At 38.0% G+C, this 14515-nt stretch overlaps 1 protein-coding gene across 7 annotated transcripts in view; it reads left to right on the forward strand.

Annotated features, from left to right (window-relative positions):
* MIPOL1 (mirror-image polydactyly 1) overlaps nt 1-14515 on the forward strand; it is a 339430-nt gene that overhangs the window by 47082 nt on the left and 277833 nt on the right. For 2 of the 7 annotated variants that reach the window (XM_047736315.1, XM_047736314.1), the window contains exon 2: nt 8689-8726. The exons of 4 other annotated variants lie outside the window; for them this stretch is intronic. The gene's annotated coding sequence lies outside the window, so the exon portion shown is untranslated. Of the gene's footprint in view, nt 1-4184; nt 4208-8688; nt 8727-14515 lie in introns of those variants that run through there. One more of the 7 variants, XM_047736317.1, reaches the window with a different exon arrangement.

Raw genomic sequence — 14515 nt, forward strand, 5'->3', positions numbered from 1 at the left:
GCACCCTCTAGTGTTCCTATTTGGTGTAACAAGTATTTCATCCTGATGAGGTTCTTCTCAGAACACCGTTTGGGCTTGGTTCAATAATCTGAATTCATCCCTAGGGCTCTTTAGTTGCTCCTTGATTGTTGGGGCCAGTGTTGACAGAGCTATTACAAATTCATTGGCATTGAGTGCCTGTGGCCTGAGTGTAATTTAAATATAATATACACATTCAAATATATTTTGTGCCCCAAGAACTAGTCAATTGGGTGTGTTTCACTTTCAGATTAAGTTTAGTCTGTGTAAGCCCTGGGTTTACTACAGCAGCCCTTTTCTGAATTCTGGGCGTGCATCTGTGTGTGATATGTAGCCACCATATTGTATCATATTCACTCTTTTAGAGACCATTTTTATCCCATGAATGCTGTTCCATTTGCATTCACACCTTTTATAATCAAAAGAACAAAGCAGCTGACTATTTACACAGTAAGTAAGCTGCAGCAATATTTTTGCCCTCCTACTCCAGTTACTTTCTTAGGAGGGAGTGATCTTGATTGGTGGCAATACGGTACACCAGCTGCTACCTCTTACAGTCATCCCACCTGAACCCAAGGTAAAATCTTTGTTAAGCACCACAAAGGAACCATCGTGACAAACATAACCAACACAAACATGACTCAAATGACAATTCTAATTTACTACCATTTAGATGAGTCATTAAGAGGATTTTCCTTGATATCTTCTCTCTATATCACTTCACGTTGTTGTCGTAAGCCAGCATTTGTTCAGTTTTCATATGCTAGAGATTATAGGTCAACCACTTTCTCCCAGCCTTAGGCACCTGATTTTCTTGCTCTGAGAAGTTCTTGTTGGCAAAAGAATAAAAGCATCCTTTCTTGTGTTATAGCCCATTTCTCCACTCCCTTACTATTGGCACTGTTTATTTCTGTTACCAGTTCTTATTATTTTAGCCTGTACTTTTCCTCCCCTGTGGAATGGTCTGATTTGGTCACGCTGCCTGTCTGTATGGCAGACAGTTAAAGCAGCCTTGCTGAGACCTTTCTCAGAAAGTTTGTTCCTGGGAAGATTTTATACAATTTGATGAATCAAGAATTATAGGACTATCTCTTGTTTGGTAATGAACTAGTACTTATGATTAATCTTAATTTAGCTTTATGGGGTGAATTTAGCTTAATTTAGCTTAATTTAGCTTCATGAGCCACTGCAAAGTTTCCTTAGGAACAGGTACAAATTGTGTGTTATGAATAACTTTTCTTGTGCAGCAATCTCTCCCCCTTCTGGGACTGCTATCCTTTTGTTGTTATATATTAGTCTGGGAAGTTGAAAGAAACATTTGTGAGGTGGGAAAGGTAAAATTGTGAACCGCATCATGTTCATCCCCTCACTGCTATTCTGGTTCCTAGAAACTTTTCCAGTGGAGTCCCCTCTTACTGCCTCTCATATTTAATTTTAGAATACAGTTCCTCAGTCAAGTTAGCCAGTCCTTGATGCCCATATCACCCATCATTTAAGTAACAGGTATTTTAATTGCAATTCCAACTTTTAATGAGATCATTACTGTGAGGGTGATAATATTTTATTTCCTTGCCCATTTTTGTAAATAGGTAACAGTCAGAGGAAACATACGCAGGTGTTGAAACTGTTGTGATTCTCTTCCTTTAATTGAATTCTTGGCAGTTGCTTTTTTTATAGTATGAGCAGAGCCTAGAATACAGGAGGTGCCAATTCTAATCACTACTCATTTGTTAAGTCCCTGCAGTACTGGTAGAGGTCTAATATGCTCCACTTGCTGCTTTTTGTTTTTGTTTTTGCTTTTTTTTGTTTTAAAGTGGGCTCTATACTTAACTCCAGGCTTAAACACATGACCCCATGATCAAGAGTTGCATGCTCTGCTGTCTACTGACTGAGCCAACCAGGCACCCCCACTAGCCCCCCACATTTTTTCATGATGTCTTTAGTGCCTTAATAATATTTTCATGGTGTCTTTTTTTTTCTAAGATTTTATTTATTTATTTGACAGAGAGAGAGTGCACAAGGAATGAGGAGAAGCAGGCTCCTCACCGAGCAGGGAGCCTGAACTGGGGCTCGATTCCAGGACCCTGGGATCACGACCTAAGCCAAGGCAGACGCCCAACTGACTGAGCCACTCAGGCGCCTGTTCATGGTGCTTCTAAGCTGCCCCCTTCTGTTCCTCCACATTGATTTTTGCATGGTATTTGCTTTTTATCCCAGCAATGCAAACATACGAAATCATTGAAAAGAATGTAGTGAGATCTAATGTTCTAACAATGAACCTCCTGGAACTAGTTCATATGATATTCAACAGATGTTGCTATTTCCTTTGAAATTTTAAAATATTCATGGAACCCGTCAGTATTTGTTGTAGTGTTTGGATACTTTGGGTCTCAATTTGGGAACAATAGGTCTAAAACCATTTTTAAGCATTAATGTTGACTCTGTGTATGTGTGTGTGTTATAATTAGAGGATTATTCATTAACCACAGATAACATCCTTTCATTCTACGTGTATCTGTGTGTGTGTGTGTGCATTGGACGCATAACATAAAATTTTGCATGTAGTCATTTTTAAGTGGTATTAAGTATACTCACAGTGTTATATAACCATTACTACTCTGCATTTCCAGATTATCATTATCTCAAATAGAAACTCTGTACCCATTAGATAATAGCTCCCCATTCTCTCCTTTCCCAACCCCCAGTAACCTCTATTCTTTCTGTCTCTGAATTTGCCTCTTCCAGGTGTCTTATATAAGTGGAACCATATAATATTTGTCCTTTAGTGTCTGGTTTATTTTACTTTTAGCATAGTGTCCTCAGGTTCATTCATGTTTTTGCATGTGTCAGAATTTCCTTCTTTTTAAGGTTGAATAATATTCCATTGGATGTATGTAACACATTTTGTTTGCCATTGAGATGACGCTTGGTTTGTTTGCACTTTATGGTATTGTGAATAATGTTAGGAACTTTCACTCATAGGCATCAGTGTTTGAGTCCCTGCTGGCAATTCTTTTGGCACCTAGCAGTGGAATTGCGGGCTTTATTTTTTTTTTTAAGGTTTTATTTATTTATTTGTCAGAGAGAGAGAGAGTGAGAGCATAGGCAGGCAGAGTGGCAGGCAGAGGCAGAGGGAGAAGCAGACTCCTTGCTGAGCCAGGAGCCTGATGTGGGACTTGATCCCAGGACGCTGGGATCATGACCTGAGCCAAAGGCTTGGCCACCCAGGCATCCCTGTGGGCTCTATGTTTAACTCTTTGAGGAACTGCCAAATTATTTTCTACAGAAGCTGCATAATTTTTACATTCCTACCAGCAATGCACATGGGTTTTAATTCCTCTACATTTGTATTTTTAGTTTTTGAAAATATTTACCCTGCTGTTGGGTAGGAAGTGAGTGGTTTTCATTTGGAATGTACTAATGGCTAGTGATGTTGATCATTTTTTCATGTGTTTATAAGTTCCTTGCATGTCTCCTTAGAAGAAGTATCTATTCAAGTCCTTTGTCTTTATTTTTTTTTTAACTATTGATGGCTGTTGTAGCCCATTTGTTTTGAGACTTTTCCAGATTATTGTTGTAGACTATTCTTTTTTGTCTGTGATCACTGTTGTCACTATCCCTTTAGCTCATGTTCAGCTAGTATTTTTACAGTTGCCTTGAATGTTAGAAGCACTTCCCATCCTTGCATATTGTGTCTGTTCTCAAAGTTCTCCTTTAACCCTTAGTTAGGCTTGCTCTGAGCCTAGTGATCAGCCTGAAATGAAAGCTTAAGGTGATCTTGGGTCTTTCTTGAACATACAGGTGGCTTTCTAAATTCCCCCGTATACTTAGCTGCTATGCATGTCTTAATTTCCCAGAGTCACCCCTGAGCTTCTCCTCCAGGCTTTAGATGGTCTATTGTGCATCTCTATTCTTACCCTGGGTGTCAGTGGGTCCGCAGTTGCCTTGCAGCTTTTACAAGCAATGTTTGCTCCTTTACCTATCTGAGTTCCAAGTTAGGTGATATGGAGGCAGGTGCCTTGCATCAGTTCTTCAGGTATCCCCCAGACAGGTTAGAACATATTATATACAATAATTTGCATGTCAGGTCTTCTCTCTTGTCCTCTAGTAGGAGGAGGAAGTTGGGAACCATGCTGCCACTGCTTTAAGAACAAGACCACCATTGCACTAAGGAGTGGGCAGGGGAACAGTAAGGAGAAAATGCCACAAAGCTCTCCTAACACTTTGAAGATGGCTTTTTCTTGATTAGGGGTTTGTTTGGTTGCTGTTAACTTTTGCCTGTTTTCTAGAGTTCCAGCGAAGTTGGTTCAGACAGTTCCTGCTGGGTTTTTTTGATGTTTCTTTTGGGTAATGAGAGCTTGGAGCTCTCTAGTTTGCCATTTTGCTGTCACTCTGCCTACTGATTTTTAATATAGTTTTATTTAGTGCAGGACAATATCATTTGTTCTATCTTAGTTTTACGTGTGTCATCCAGTGCTTGCTCATTCCATGAGTGCAGGAAGCTACTTCTAGAGGTCTGGGGCATTTGCCTCAGCATTTTAGCCCTACTCTGAGCTAGCACTTTACTTTTTTGATAAGGTTTTGTAGGGATAGCCAAAGACTCCATAAAGGAGTGTTATATATACTTAATTGCCCAGTCATCTAGGGCCTTTTGCCATACTATACTAGAATGACCCAAGATTTTGTGAATATCCAGATTTTAACCCCAGAGGCCCATTTTATAGATTTTCCTTTACTACCTTCTACCATGGTTTTACTATCTGCAGGCTATATATGGCTGATTTTCAAAAACACTGCAACTCTCAAGCCCACAGTGGTGTGCTAGTAATGGTAAGGGATGGACTCTCTGGCAAAAAAAAAAAAAAAAAATCCTTATTTGTTGCTGCTGCTGCTGCTTCCTTTTTTTTTTTTTTTTTTTTTCTGTTTAAATACTGCATGTCGGGCTAAAAACATGGCATCTCTGACCTTAGAATTGGATAGAGAAAAATGCCTCTTGCAGGCTGTAATGCATTCCATTACAGTTAAGGAACTTGCGTTGTTAAAACAAGTGGTATGGGCGCCTGGGTGGCTCAGGGGGTTAAAGCCTCTGCTTTCGACTTGGGTCATGATCCCAGGGTCCTGGGATTGAGCCCCGCATCGGGCTCTCTGCTCAGCAGGAGGCCTGCTTCCTCCTCTCTCTCTGCCTGCTTGTGATCTCCTGTCTGTCAAATAAATGAATAAAATATTAAAAAACAAAAAAACAAAAAAAAAACAAGTGGTATATTTTGCTTTGGCTGAGAATCATAGGGTTCACATTGTACAGCAATCCAAACTGGGAGGTCCTGAGGGGACATTTATGTCAGTGGCTTCAAAATGGTGAATAGGCCCGCATGTGAATGCAGTGAACTCCTCCTGAACTTACCCCTAGAATACAGTCTTGCACAGAACATTTCTGTCCTCTCCCCTCTCTCTGAGCAGCCTTCTGGTTGTTTGAATGATTCCTTTACAGCATCCAGGACATCATGGGTATTTCCTACCTCAGGACTATTTGATGACCTTCGATGATAGGCGCACTGTCTACCAATATCCAATAATAAGATAACCGTAGTCTTTAAAAAGATCTATCTTTAACAGTTGCTTCGGGCAGCTTTCCAGTCTTTAGTGATCTCCTGAGAGTTTCTGAGGTGTGATCATCGGTTTCCGCCCAAGGTTCCTGTCTTCCTTCATGTGTCAGTTTTGAAGATATTTCTAAAATAGTTTGAGCACTGAGATCATAATGTTCTAGACTCTAGGACCTAGAGGCACTGCCTGGGAGACAATCCTTTGTAAATCTTTTATTGATTACTTTGGCCGAGGGCCTTCCTTATATTCCGATTTCTTTTTTCTGACTTAACGAAGAGGCTCAGCAGGATGTTTAAATGGAAGACATTGTTTGGCCAAAGCCCAGATAGTCCCACTAGTGTGGGGTGTCTGTCTAGGGAAGGGTCATAAGGAATACGAAAATATTTTTCCAAGACTAAGGATGGCCTTGGTGTTTCTCGCAAACGTTATTCCCCAAAATTTCACAGGTTGGGCCTGGCCTTGAGGTTTAGTTAGGTTTTATTAGCCAAGATTTATGTCCCATATGTGAGAATGCAGAAGAATTCCGTTGTTTCACATCTTCTCCGCCCGTTTGTCTTGTTAGAGCTTTTAGTTATGGGCCATGCCGATGGATGTATAATGTGTGAAATCTGATTTGGCTTTAATTTCTACTTTGATGACCAGTAATTCTGGGAACGCTTACATGCTTATAACACTTTAAACAAAACAAAACTCTTGTCAAATGGATATTCTGTTTATTTGCCCATTAAAAAAAGGTACTGTCTTTCTTGTATAGATTTGTAGGAGCTTTTAAAAACATTTTTTTTTAATATGAGTCTGTTATCATTAAACATGTTGCAAACTTCTCACAGTGTGTTATTTGCCTTTTCGTTCCCATAATGTAATCTTTTGATGAGGAGGAAAATCTTAATTTTAATGAAGTCTAATTTGTCAATCATTTGTAATTAGTGTTTTATGTGTGCTTTTTAAATACTCTTTGCTCATTCCAAGGTAATTTAGATATTCTTCCCTGTTTTCTTTTAGAAGCTTGATTGTTTTAGGTTCTACTTTGAGGGCACTTGGGTGGCTCACTCGCTTAAGCTGCCATCTCTTGATTTCAGCTCAGGTCATGATCTCAGGGTCTTCAGATCGAGTCCCATCTCAGGCTCTGCACTCAGTGGGGAGTCTGCTTGAGATTCTCCCTCTCCCTCTCCTGCCCCTCCCCCACCCCCACTCCGCTCTTGAATAATCTCTCTCTAAATGTTTAAAAAAAGAGTCTACTTTTAGATCTGTGATCTAACTCAGATTAAGTTTTTAGCACAGTATGAAGTAGGGACTGAGGTAATTTCTTCTGTCTGGATATCCACTTGATTCTGCATCATTTACTGAAAAGATTAGCTTTTTCTCACTACTGTGGATTATTTGCTATAAATCAGGTATGTGTATAAGTGTTTGTGTGTGTGTGTGTGCAGGTACGTGGGTTTGTGTGTGGTGAGGGTCTGTTTCTGTATTCTGTTCCACTCAATTGTTCCTTATTCTTGCACCAGTATCACACTCTTTTAATTACTTGGCTTAATAGAAATAAAAGCATATGTACTGGGAAGAAAAATAAAAAATGTCTTTATTAGCAAATAACATAATCATATATGCAGCACATCCTGAAGCCTCTACAATAAGATGAGCAGAGTTTATAAGTGAATTTGGTGAGATTGTAAGATTCAAGTCCAATACAAAAATCAATTGTATTTCTGTATATAGCAAAGAACATTGAAAAGGTGAAATAAAACAATTACATTTATAGTAGCATCATAAAGCATTAAATACTGGGGTTAAACTTTACAAAATATGTGCAAGACCTTTATACTGAAAATTGTAAAACATTGCTGAGAGAAATTAAAGAAGACATGAATAAAGAAATGTGCCATGTTCATGGATTAGATGATTAAATTTTTAATTCCTTCTTAATTCATTTATCTCCATCAAAAATTCCAGCATCTCTTTAGAAAGAAATTTACAAACCAACTCCAGTATTTACATGAAAATGCTCAGGGCCTAGCCAAGTAATACTTTAAAAGAATAACAAAGTTGTAGGACTTATACCATCTACTTTCAAGACTTACTGCAAATCTCATGTAATGAAGGCAGTTTGGTATTAGTAAAAGGTTAGACATGGAATACTAAAAGAGCCCAAAGATATACCCACACATATATAGTCAACTGATTTTCAAATAGGTGCCAATGTAACTCGATGGAGAAAAGAAAGTCTTTTCAAATGGTACTGGAATAACAGGAAAAAAGTGAACTTTGATCTTTGCCTTACGACTCTATGCAAAATTTGAAATCAATTGTTGATCTAAATATAAAGCCTATAACTACAGAATTTATAGGAGAAAACAGAAAAGAAAATAGCTGTGAATCTTAGAGTTGGTAAATATTTCTTAGAACATAAAAAATGTTAAGCTCGAATGAAGAAAGATGACAAATCGGACTTTATTAAGATAAAAAATTTCCCCATATGACACCATTAACTAAAATGAACAGACAAGCCACAGGCTGGAAGAAAATATTTACAATGCATATATCTGGCAGAGGACTTGTTTTCAGAATATATTAAGAATTCTTACCACTTAGTAATAGGACAAGCAACTCAATAAAAAAGTGAGCAAAAGAAAAGAGTTAAACAGACGCTTCACATGAAAAGATGTATGAATGACCAATTGATACACATTTGAAATGATGCATATCATCATTAAATAAGTTATGCAGATTAAAATCATAGGCTGTAACTGCATCTGCATGAAAATGACTACAATCAAGAAGACTGAAATAAGTCATGGGGTGTAAGATACAGCATGGTGACTGTAGTTAATAATACTGTATTGTATATTTGGAAGTTACAAAGAGTAGATCTTAGAAGTTCTCATCACAGCAACAAAAAATTTTTATAACTACATTTGGTGATGGATGTTAACTAGGCATTTTGATCATTTAACGATATATACAAACATCGAATCATATTGTATATCTGAAATTAATATAATTTTATATGTCAATTATATCTCAAAAAAAAACTGGTTAAACAAAACACATTCTCTTTTTTGTCTTTTCTAGGTTGTTCCATATCAGCTACAATGATTAATAAAAGATATGTATGTATATAAGTTTACATATTTATATTTATTGAAAGATTGTCCATACTAAGTGTTAGACTGTGGAGCATCTGGAATTCTCACACACGGCTGGTAGATGTGTAAAATACTGTAACCACTTTAGGAAACAGTTTGGCTATTTCTTACAAAGTTAGTAGGATCCAACAATTCCACTCTTGATATTTATCCAAGAGAATTCGAAAACCTATGTCTATAAGAAGGTTTGTACCAGCACATTACTGTTTTATCCATAATGGCCAGCAATTAGAAATACCCCAAGTATCAGTTTATAGGTGAATGGATAAACAAATTACAGTATAGTTTATTTATTGTATATATTTATTGTACAGTACAGTACAATAAAATATTACTGAGCAATAGAAAGGAACTACTGTTTTATACAACATGAATCTTAAAAATTTGTGCTAAGTGAAACTATTCAGATACAGAAGAGTATTGTTAGGGGCTCAGCTAAGCTGGAGAAAGCTGATTGGCTCAGTGTCAGAGTTGCAGTTTAAAACAATAAGCCAAAATGAAATTAACTGTCAAGTCTTTAATCACTGTCTATGATAGTATAAGCAAGAGACTAAATGGAGAAAGCACTCGGGACACCTGGGTGGCTCAGTCGGTTAAACATCTGCCTTCGGCTCAGGTCATGATCCCAGGATTCTGGGATCAAGTCCTGCATTAGGCTCCTTGCTCAGTGGGGAGCCTGCCTCTCCCTCTCCCTGCTACTCCTGCTTGTGTGCTCTCTCTCTCTCTCTCTGACAAATAAACAAAATCTTAAAAAAAAAAAATGGAGAAAGTACTAACTTCCCCATTATTCCATTTTTTCCATGGAATGATGCACCAGTTTGAGGGGCAGGTGGACCAGCACAGACATGGGGATCATCTCACTGCCTAGGGAGACCCGAAAGAAAAGCTCCTGTACTTTTATGGGCCCAGGTTGGCCAGTGGGAGGTTCAGGGAGTGGAGGTGGGGCACAGGGATAAAGGAAAGAGTGAAAGACTAGGAGTGGAAAAGTACTGTTCACTAAGCCAAAGTGGAGAGAAGCATCCTCTCTACCTAGCCCTAGGGAGGTTCCTGAAGGAGGGTCCGGATAAAGACATCTCTGAATGACTAGGGATGCAGGTGTGCCTAAGAGCATGGCTGGCCACAGTAGACTGAGTTCTTGACTGCAACTCCCTTTGGATTCTGCAGTGCGTTGGAGGTGCAAAGTCTCATGTGGGGAGAGCAGCTTCTTCCTGTGAGGCCTGCCAGATGAAGGCTTTGTAATTGCCTGTTGGGTTGGGTTTACAAAATCACACACTGGTTTTTGGCCAGGAGCTGGACTCCTCGAGTAATCATTGTATGCGCACATTCATACAAAACTCTGGAAGTTGCATCTAATTTATATAGTAAAGGAACACAGATTAGTGGTTGCCTGGGATTGAGGAGTGGGGTAGATTGCAAAGGGGCATAAGGTAACTTTTTAATAGGGTTTATTGTTATACCATTGTAGACAGTTGTCAAAACACACTTAAAGCCACTTAAAGTGGCTACAGTTTTGCATGATGCAAATTATATCTCGAATTTGATTTTAAAAGTAAAAAAATTTTAAAAATGGTTTAGTTGAATCCAGAGTGTACTGGTGAAAATATTTGTATGTTTACTCTGACTCATGATTTTTAACTATAAATTATGAATAGGACTATAGTGTAACTATAATGTGAAACTATATGGGTTGGGTCAGGGTATGTTATAGGCATGATTTTATCCAGGAAGCTGAAAAGAAAGTGATAATGCAAAGAGTCTTGACTACTCTCTGACGTATGTTTTTTTATTAAACTGATGTTCTTTTTATACTTTCGTTCACAGTACATTACTGTGTTTTAAAACTTTGTCATACAGTGTCATGAAGCAATAAAACTCTTGTGTCTTAAAAATATGCCATTGTTTTTTTATACTATAGTAAAATGTACATAGGATTTTAACCATTTCTAGTGGGTAGTTCAGTGTCATTAAGTGCATTCACATTGTTATGCAACTGTCACCCCTATGCATCTCCAGAGTGTTTTGTTTGCTTTTTACTTAGTCTAATTTCCCTAAGGTTTGTTATGAAGTCTTTTGTTCAATTCTTTTGAAATATACCTCCATATTTCTGTGTAACATGTTTATTTGAATCTCTTCAGATGCCTGGAATTTTCTTAATGCTGTCAACTTTTAATGAATTCCTTCATGTCTGGTATTTCCCTCACTGTGACCTTATGTAGTCTTTTTATCTCTCTCCTGAGATGGACCTCTGTTTTCTAAAATCAGGGTCTGCTTCCTTCCTGTTTTACTCCCTTGTTTTGGTGGAGCACAGTCTCTACCAGCTTCCCAAGAAGGAATGTAAAGGTAGGGGGAGGTGATGTTTGCTTTTTCAGTTCTACTCATTTCTGTTTCTATGAAGAAATACTTTAGGGGCACCTGGGTGGCTCAGTTGGTTAAGTGTGTGCCTTTGGCTCAGGTCATGATCCCAGGGTGTTGGGATCGAGCCCCGCATTGGGCTTCCTGCTCAGCCAGGGGAGTCTGCTTCTCCCTCTGCCTCTGCTCCTCCCCCTCCACTCGTGCTCTGCTCTCACTTTCTCTTTCTCAAATAAATAAATAAAAATATTTTTTAAAAATACCTTATAGGGCTCAGTGGGTTAAGCCTCTGCCTTCGGCTCAGATCATGATCTCAGGGTCCTGAGATCGAGCCCCACATTGGGCTCACTGCTCATCAGGGAGCTTGCTTTCCCCTCTATCTGCCCGCCTCTCTGCCTACTTGTGATCTCTCTCTGTGTCAAATAAATAAATAAAATCTTCAAAAAAAAATGTTAAAAATAAATAAAATAAATAAATAAATAAATAATACTTTATAGAACTTTGCTAATACACGTTTTTCCTGTATTTGAGCCTGAGGGTTATCATATGCGCTTGGCCAGAACGAAGACTGCAGGCTGTGCTACATGCACTCAGCCTTTAAATATGGCATTGCATTCTGCCATTTATTTTGATCTTTAGCAAACAGTTTTGATCAAGTTGGTAACGAGATGTGCAGCTAATAATGCTGGACTATTAAAAAATGGAGAAATCGTATCATGCTGTATGTTAACAAGCAATTATATTGGTGATTCCCAGTGCCTTCATGTAAAAGTTGAGGAAAAGGGAGGGTAAGGATCAGCAGGCTTAACATTATTAAACATCTTGATATTATGAAGGGTATATATGTATCACTCTGATTTGTAACTAACAAAACAAGGTGGGTGTGCCATAATTTCAGGGATTTGAAGAAAACGAAAGAAAGATCATTGCCAAAATATGGTGTTGGGAATGCATCTCTATTGGAATTACATGATACTGATACTGTGTAACTCTGATTCAGTTTTTCTTTTCCAGGGACACATTATCTGTACTAATTTGAGTAGAATTATTTTGCTTTTCCTTTCTTTTTTCTGTTCTCCCCTTCTCTAACCCTTATTAGACATATGTTAGAGCTTTTTATCTTATCTTCCATGGTTCTTCTTTCTCCTATTTCCAACTCTATTACTCTGTGCTGCATTCTAGGAAGTTTCTTCCCTTTTGCCACCAAGTCATTAATTTTCATTTCCAGTGTTTTCCATTTTCACTTTATCTATCATTTCAACTTCAGTGAACATATTTCTCATTTCTGTGATTTCTTCTTGGTCCTTTTTTATATCTATCCATGCTTATTCAGTAACTGCCCGCTCATATTTAATAGCTGTATTGCTTTATCTGGCACTTTAAAAATTATACCTATTTTGAAGACTGATTTCAGATTGCTTTGTTTTCTCTAATTTAAGTATGAATCCCTCCTCCCTTTTTGTATGTCTGTACTATTTTTTCTTTTTCTTTTTCTTTTTTTTTTTTAAGATTTTATTTATTTATTTGACAGAGATCACAAGTAGGCAGAGAGGCAGGCAGAGAGAGAGAGGGAAGCAGGCTCCCTGCCGAGCAAAGAGCCTGATGTGGGGCTCAATCCCAGGATCCTGAGATCATGACCTGAGCTGAAGGCAGCGGCTTAACCCACTGAGCCACGTAGGTGCCCCGGTACTATTTTTTCTTAACAACAGATTCTTTTGTGTATTTCATAGTTTTGGGGGTTTTTTTGTTTTTGTTTTGTTTTGTTTTGTTTTTATGGCTGTAAGCTTATTTTCAAAAGATTTTATCTTGTAAATGAATCTAGATCATGACCTACTTTTTTTTTCCTTTTAAATTTTTGTCTGGACTATATGATGTCAAGTTGTTATGTTAGTTGCTTGATTTTAAGTGCAGATTTGGATTCCTTACCCACCAAGGTGAAGGCTTTTGGTTTTGATCTTGGGTAGTTAACTTTTTCACCCAGTTTGGCAGGTGCCTTGTGTCTGGCTAAGGTATTGAGCAGGTGGTTGGAGATTATCTGATTGCAATTTATGGAAGGGGAAAGTCATTGTAGTTGAACTTTAGCCTTTAAGCCAATTTGGTCTCAACATTTTCATGGACTACTTGACTTCAAGTCCTACTCTAATTTATGGTTTGATTTTGACATGTGAAATGTTTATCTTTCTTCCTTTTGAGCTCATCTGTGGTTTCACATATTTATTTAAAAATATTTTAGTCATAGGGCGCCTGGGTGGCTCAGTTGGTTAAGCGTCTGACTCTTGATTTTTGCTCAGGCCATGATCTCAGGGTTGTGAGTTCAAGCCCCATGTCTGGCTCCATGCCAGGCGTGGAGCCTGCTTAAGAAACTCTCTATCCACCCCCCTGCCACTTGTACTCTCCATCTCCCTAAAAAAAAAAAAAAAAAAGTTTTAGTATTTTAAAGTTTGGAATGGTAGATATCAGAAGGCATTCCAGTAGATACTTAATTATTTCAATCAGAATGAATTTGTGTTTGCAGTTCCTCAAAATACAGGGTCAAAAAAGAATTAAACTGGTTGTAGGACCTGACCTGTAACTAGCTGTCATTTCACCTTAAAGATTACAGATATATTTATTTCTTTCACCAATATGAAGTTATTATTTAGTAAAATAATTTTATTTTAAACATTGTGATGAGGTATAAAATTTACCTAAATTTATTTGTTCAAGTATAGACTTAATACCTGTTTAATGGTGACAAGTGTTGAAATTTTGAGACATGGTGTTATAGTCATTATCTCTATTTCTGCTTATGAGTCGTCTGTATAAGTCACCTTCTTTGTTGAAATTATTATGCCTTTACAAAGAAATATGACTGTTCTACAAATGGGAAACATCCCCAGGAATAGAAATAAATATTCTGTAAAGCTGGGCGCCTGGGTGGCTCAGTGGGTTAAGCCGCTGCCTTCGGCTCAGGTCATGATCTCAGGGTCCTGGGATCGAGGCCCGCATCGGGCTCTCTGCTCAGCAGGGAGCCTGCTTCCCTCTCTCTCTCTCTGCCTGCCTCTCTGTCTACTTCTTGTGATCTCTCTCTGTCAAATAAATAAATAAAATCTTAAAAAAAAATTCTGTAAAGTAAAATTAGAGAAAATTTTAAATTTATATAGTTATGACTCTAGCAAATCATAAACTTGGTTACTTATATTGCAAGTCAGTAAGTAGCACTAGCTAACTAGGATGTTGCTTCAGGGTATGGCAGATGGCCTGTAAGTAGCTTGGTGAGGAAAATGTTTGCTAAAGTTGACAGAGTGTACCTACCCTATTTCCCATATGCACTAGGTCATTGGTAACATAAGGTCTTAGCCTCAGGAAGTTGTTAAATTTAAGGTCAGGGAGTAATTCCAAAGCATTTTAATAAATAAAGTACA

This window comes from Lutra lutra, chromosome 7 (assembly GCF_902655055.1).
Source record: "Lutra lutra chromosome 7, mLutLut1.2, whole genome shotgun sequence".
NCBI lineage: Eukaryota > Metazoa > Chordata > Mammalia > Carnivora > Mustelidae > Lutra > Lutra lutra.